The sequence below is a fragment of the Sinocyclocheilus grahami genome, unplaced genomic scaffold (assembly GCF_001515645.1).
Source record: "Sinocyclocheilus grahami isolate Dianchi unplaced genomic scaffold, SAMN03320097.WGS_v1.1 scaffold54.1, whole genome shotgun sequence".
In the NCBI taxonomy this organism is placed as follows: Eukaryota; Metazoa; Chordata; class Actinopteri; order Cypriniformes; family Cyprinidae; genus Sinocyclocheilus; species Sinocyclocheilus grahami.
The window spans coordinates 93,852-101,180 of record NW_015505233.1 but is presented as its reverse complement, the minus strand read 5'-3'; the positions used below and the strand labels follow the sequence as shown (position 1 = coordinate 101,180).

General features: G+C 36.8%; 1 protein-coding gene across 6 annotated transcripts in view; it reads left to right on the top strand.

Annotated features, from left to right (window-relative positions):
- The window catches only part of LOC107583450 (apoptosis-stimulating of p53 protein 1-like), a 41,849-nt gene that overhangs the window by 18,033 nt on the left and 16,487 nt on the right, over positions 1 to 7,329 (top strand). The window lies entirely within an intron of this gene.

Below are 7,329 nucleotides of genomic sequence, written 5' to 3'. Positions count from 1 at the left end.
GAAAAACACAGCGGCCTAGCGTGAGGGGAAGCCCCGGCTTAGAGGCCGGGATAGAGTGAGCTGAGGCTGCGGGGTCGAGAGCAGCGCGCCCGGCGGATGCGACGAATGAGCGGCAACCACATGTGACGACCCCGGGCTGGACTCCGCTTTGTCCACGGTGAAAGTTGATGTATTCCCTCAGCGACCAGCACGGATCAGCTCCAGGCATGACGAAGCGGATATCGTCCTCTTTTGGAAGACCAAACAAAGTAGTTTCGCTTTCACAACGAAGCACACAGCGTCTTCACGACATGGCGGCAGCGTCAACAATACTACAGCGAGAATAAAAGTTACGCCTTCTTTCTTTGCGTGAACATTTGGGCGGCATTATGCAAATCTTCCCACATAGTGACGTAGATATGTGGGGGCGTGTTAGAACGAGCCGTTTTAGGTAGGCGTGGCTGACTCTGAACTTTTATAAAGAATATCTCTTTGGATTTGAGACTTTAGTCTTTGCAACTTTACAGATCTTCTTTATGCACCAAGAGCTTGTAACACTCCAAAGAGAAAGGAAAAATTGAAATCGCATCATATGACCCCTTTAAAAAGCTTAAAAAGCCCTTTTATCCGTTGGCCATTTTTGTGTTTTCATTGGCTTCTTTGGCCCACTTTTCCTTAATTTGAGCTTTAATTAAATTATCTTTGAACATGTACACTCGTCAACATGAACATAAACTTGTCTGCTGGTTTGCTAAAAGAAAGCTTTCATTATTCTTGAGTCATCTATGAGAAAATTAGATTTTTTAAAATTATTTTATATAATTTATACATTTGATCTTATTATTTCATATTTTATATATTTTATTATTATTTTATGTACTACTATAATTTGTATTAATATTTTTAATTCATTTTACTTTTCATATTTTCATTTTAATTTAAATCGCTCATTACAAAATATAGTATGCAATACTTGTCTGCTGGTTTGCTAAAAGAAATCTTTCATAATTCTTGAGTCAGCTATGAGAATTTTTTTTCTTATTTTATATTGTTTATATATTATTTTATATTTTCTTATTTTATATTTTATTATTATATGTACTACTATAATTTGTATTAATATTTAGAATGAACTTTTCTTTCTATATTTTCATTTTCATTGTCATTTAAATTACTTAAAATTTTAGTTATGTAATTAAAATTATTTTCTTACTTTGTAAAATTCATTTTATTAATTTTGATGTTTTTAAAATATATTTAAAAAATATATATATTTCTGTTTAACTTGGATTAATTTTTTTTTTACAGTTTTAGTTCTAGAAATGTAAGTACTTCAAATTAAATTTTATTCAGTTAGTTTCCAGGGCAACATTTCCCCTCTTTTTTTCTAATAAGCCCCATTTAAATGGTTTTAGTTAACTATTATTTAGTTATTTTTGAGATAGACAGGCCCCTGGGACTCTACGCTCTTATTGTAAGAAAACGACTTCTGTTCCACAAAAGAAAGTTTTACAAGTTTAAAACAGTTAAGTAAATGATGACAGAATTGTTGTTCCTTTTAAGAATCAGTTCTGACTGTAGTTGCCATATAATTATGCTCCAGTTGGAAGTTAGAAGTCGGAAGCTTCGCAGCGGGGAGCTTGTGTGCAATGTGCTGATAAGCTCCAGTCCCCCACCAAAGTCATTTGCAGCGGTTTTAGAGAAACAGAATACACAGGTTTCCCTGTTTCCCAAAAGATCACTCGACTACATAACGCTGCCTAGTTTCCGCGCGCTTCCTATTCCACTCCATATGTCTGTCTTTGATACAGATCATGCAGAAAAAAGGAGGTAGTGTTCTCTTTTTCCGAGCTCAGAAACACACATCTGCATTCCTCTGCCAGTATCCATGTCAGTATTTTAAGAAAAAGGAAATTGATGTCTGTAGGTATATATTCCAGATCTCCAGACTGATTAACATTCCACAAGACTGTAATCATAAAACCCATAAAGCCGCACAGCTATTGAACAGGTGGTCTTTAGGACCTTCCCAGCCTCAGCAGTTATGTTATAAATGAGTGACACGTTCACTGCGGCATCCCAATATGTGGCCCTCCCTGCGTCCCATTATGCAGCTGTTATTACAGATAATCCAGGCAGCGGGGGCTTCTCTTTCAGGCCGGATCATGTGATGATAATCTAATTACATCCGGCCAATAAACTTCAGGACTTCTGAACTTCTGCGCTGGCCTGCAAGTGTGCTCCGCTTTAAACCAGGTCAAAGGGCCAGAAGGCAAAATATTAGCTACATGTTCAGCACACCAAAAGTCTCCTCCTGCCCCTGATAATACAGCCGAGCAGCTGAGAGTGACTGTGTACATTGTACATTTGATGGTCATGTATCTTTATATAGTATTTCTCTCAGGATCAGAATGCATCAGACTTTATTCAGGATGGTTTAAGTCATTATGCACATGTCAGCATGTGTTGTTTGCCCATCTGTGTGTAGTTTTAAAGATGGATGTACACTACCTTTCAAAAGGCTGCATTTATTTGACCAAAAATAAAGTAGAAACTGTAATATTGTGAAATATCATTACGCTTTAAAATATTAGTATTACTTTATTTTAAAATGTAATTCATTTCTGTGATGGATAAGCAATTTTTTAGCAGCCATAACTTATAATTTCTTATTATTATCAATGTTGAAAAGATTGCTGCTTAAAATTTAATAGATTTAATTTAATTAATAGAACGTTCAAAAGAAATAGCTTTGAAACAGAATTATTTTTAACGATATAAAATCTTTACTGTCACTTTTTATCAATTGAATGCATCTTTGCTAAATAAAAGAATGAATTTAATTAAAAAAAAGACTTACTAACCCTAAACTTTTGAATGGTAATGTATGCTATGTTTTGTTGATGTTAAGTGTCAAAAATGTCAGATTTTCCTATAAATTATATGTTTAATTTATGCCTTTATATGTTTAGTTTATATCATCTGATGCTTACTGCACACAAAAAATACAGCAATAAAAATACAGCAAGTGCTTGTTTAATGCAACTTTGCATCAAACAAATTAACAAATCAGTTTGTTTTGAGGCAGAGAATTAGATATAAATCTATACACATTTTGTGCATTTTTTTTATGTTATTTAGTTTGAGATAAATCTATCCTTAAGTGGCATGTAAATGCAAAACAAACTGCGGTTGGTGTCTTTACTGTAAGTCAGACTAAGTGGGCGAATCTTGGCCAGAATGAGCTGCAATCTGGACAAGACTTTTATGCTGTTAGTTAAAAGTCTGGCTATGCAATAATCTAAAGAGATCTTTCATCAGGCACGTTGTTGGTTTTCAAGCCTGGTCCGTCTGACAGCTTTGTCTCTGAGCTCACTGACCTTGTCCCACTCTGATATCACTATCATTGACCTTCACTCTCTCTTTTTCTGCCTCCTGTAACATTCCCTCTGATGATGCTTAGAGTTACCATTTTGGTCACACTGCACCTCCTGCACCCGGCAGATATAACTTTATTAGATAATCAAAATTCACCGTAAAATGCGATTAGAGGTTCTGTGAGAATGCAAATGCTTCGTCCATAGAGATGAATGCTTAGCCCTTGAAAGTTCCCAAAGATCTGTGCATGTTGTCCCTAAGGGCGCTTTGCATAGTCATGAAAGAGCAATGTGTTTCTGCCTAAATGCAGCAGGAAAAGGAAACAAATACTGTGAATTAAAGTGTCATTGCATTTGAAGACTGCACTGTGAATTCTTCTAATTATCATCTAGCACTTGTCCTGAAATGTAGTGATTCTCAACTGGTTTTCCTTTAGGACAAAATCACAACTGAAATCGTCATTTTAAACTAAAAATATCAAATCAAATATTTAAATAGTTTGAAATGCTTAAATGCACAATTATATGCTTTGTTTCATTTTATACTTTGCATTCATAATTAATGCTTTCCAAGACCATGTCAGTGTTATTTTAGCATTTATATACTGTTATAATTTGTATTAATATTTTGAATTAGGTTTTATTTGTATATTTTCTGTTTTCATTTGAAGGTTTTAGTGATTTTATATTGTGCTTTTGTCATTTTTATTAGTTTAAAAAAAAATGTCTATATATAGATCATATTCGTTCCATTTCAGTTATTTATAAATAATTATTTTAGTTAATTTAGTGCTATGAGTTAAACTAAATTTAAATGAGAAATTATGCCTTGGCAAATAGAAAAATCAAATAATTCAAATAATTCAAATAAAATTAACAAGTATTTTCTTTTATTTCATTTAATGTTTATTTCATTTATTTATTATATCAATATCAATAAAAACCCTGCATTATATCAGAACAGACCTTGTCATTTTTTGTCATTAACCGCCAGTTGAAAACCACTGATGAATGTCTCTTTTTTCACCAAACTAAATCATTGCTCTAAAGCACATAATGCATATTGTTCAGTGTACGCTGAAGTTGAGAGCACAGATTTTGTCCTGTGGCACTGGCTGTGTTTTTCAGCGTATGGACATATGAAGGTCAGTCATCATGAGTGGTCAGTACGAGGAGCTATTAAAATGCGGAGGGAGCTAAATGGCTGGCTCAGCGTTATTATAGCACTTATTGACTGTGCCCATTTCTGTCCAAGATACCTCATCCAACTGGCACAAAAACGGTCTTGTTCAATTGCTCATCGCTGTTGGAATACTAATATGGATTAGCCCACATGATTATCACATCTTGCCGAAAGACATGCATTTGAAAATTGTGCATTTTAACTCCTTGTTGCTTACTTATTGAAATCTGACAGAATTTTCATTTATAATGGCAAAACTTTAGCTATTAAAAATGCACCTTATGACATTATATTGGCCATTGACTTTTTTGGACATGTATACAATGGTGTTATTTAAAGTAAAGAATAGTAAACCTCTTTAGGGGAGTAAGATGTAACATGGTGTCATGAAATAATCAATGTACAATGGTACTTTTTGTTAATGGAATTTACGTGTTTCCCTGTTAAACAGCTATTTCATCAGCCTACTCTTGTGCACTGTAATGCATGGTGCATTTGAAAGCACGTGCATGCTGTAAAGTTGTGTCGCAGAGCTGCAAACATTAATGGCAGATTCTCTGGAGACCGTCACGCATCTGGGAGTAAGTGAGTGCGGGGCAGCTGTGGCGCAGCACGGGCAGTCTTACAGCGGCGCTCCCGGGAGAGGAGGGGTTTGTGTGTGTGTGTGTGTGTGTGCGTGCTGTAGTGATGTCCGATTCTCGAATGAATCATTTTTTGAACCGATTGACTCGGATCATTTGAACCGATTTGATTTGTTGTTGTAAATTCCCTGTAAAATTGAAGCATATGTCACGTTGAAATCCTAAACGTGAACGTTTGACCGTTTGCATCAAAAGAGTAATTCGTTGAATCTGGCATCGCTAGTTTTGATTCTGAACAGCTGACAAGACTTGTTTGCTTAAATATTATCAGAGAAAATTATTACTCTTAAAGGGGTCATATGATGCGATTTATACTGATCCTGGGAGAGACTACAATGCCGGCTGTTCTGACTCACAGTATGGTAAGGGGCGTAACATTTCCGTCACACGCTTGAGGTATTCGGCCAATCATAACGCACTGGATAGCTGGCCAATCACAGCACACCTCGCTTTTCAGACCGATGAGCTTTGTAAAAATCGACGCGTTTCAGAAAGGCGGGGCATAGAGGAGAAACAATAATGTAGAGTATGTGGAAAATAATGTGTTTTTTAACTTTAAACCGCATAAACACATTTCATTACACCAAATACACCAAATAATAAAAAATTAGCAGCATCATATGACCCCTTTAAATCAATCATTTATACTGGCTTTTTAAAACTTGTTCAACCGATTCTTAGAAATGATCCGACTCCCACGGATGATTCATTAAGGAATCGGACATCACTACTGCAGTCTGCTCTCTGGGCAGAAGAAACGCACACACATTAAGAGCGAGAGAAGTGCTTGCACGTCAAAATTGAGCCTGAGAGGGGGAAAAAACTTACGCAGTCTCCATCATCACACGTTCACGTTAACATTTTACAAAGGTCACGCGTTTCTGTCCAACATTATACTGTTTAATGCACTGTAATTGCTCATCAGAGTCACGAGACTGTAACTATGCACAGTAAACAAAAACACGCAAAGTCAGTCGCGTAGAGTGGGGATGACAGCCTGACTCATCGCTAATGTGCTGGATGACTTCACTCCTGCTTTTTGGAGAGGGGATTGCGGCTGTGAGTGTGACTCTGGGGTCTCATAACGAGCACAACACCGCAGATGCTACAGCTGCACTGCATCCGTCCACACAGCGCCGGTGCTTTTCACAGAAGAGACTCGGAAACACAGGTAGAAATGGAGTGGAACCACGTCGAGACTGTGCAGGAATTCACAGCTGAAGGACAATGCAGCAAAATTAAGGTCCGATCATGCAGAATAACCTGGGACTCTCACCAGGTAATTTCAGCGCTCCTAAGTGGATGCTTATGCGTTGCTCTGTGTAGCATTGATTTGTGAAGCACAGAACCGGTTGAGGCTACTCAGATTTTCAGCCTGTTCGTTTGCTGATCAATAGGAAGAAGGATTGACCAGTTGTTGTAAGTGTCAAAGTGTTGGATCAGGTTACTTTGCTGTCTAGTTACATGAGCTGATGGATCACAGCTGTATGTACTGTATTGGGAAGGGATGCTGTCAGTTGACATGTAATATTTGGGTAGCTAACATGACATTTTAAACCGTGTGACTAATGCTGTAGTTCATCTGCAATTACTCTAAACTACATTTTTATATGTATAATCATTATACATGCAGATCTCAGTGGAGAGACTGCATTGGATATTGTGCTTTTAACCGTTTATGCAGCTCCAAAAAGGTGAAAAAAATACTCCCTGAAAGAATTGAGATATTACCTTAAAAGAATGTGTGTTTTGTATGGCAGCGCAGGCCTTTGTTTTATGGCGGTAAATTATCTGCAATGGAAACAAATAATGTATGACACATTGTTGGCTGACACGTGTTGTCTGACGCTTTGCTAAGTGTTTCCTTCCCAGTAGTGCTTTCCCAGGATTTCCTCACGGTGTGTTCATGTCATGTCAGAAAGATTGCATTTAAGTCATGATTTTTAGCAGAAAACTCTAAACTTTCTTTAAGCCCAGAGTGTCCGAGTTGGGTACCTGTTGGTGAGAGAACACATCAGATGCAGCATCTGTATTGACAGTAAATTTGTTGAAATCAGTGATATTATAATTTTTTATGTTTACAATAAAACTATCTAAACTACTGAAAACGCTGTTATGCATGCCAGTCCAGTATTTGGCGATGTTGCAT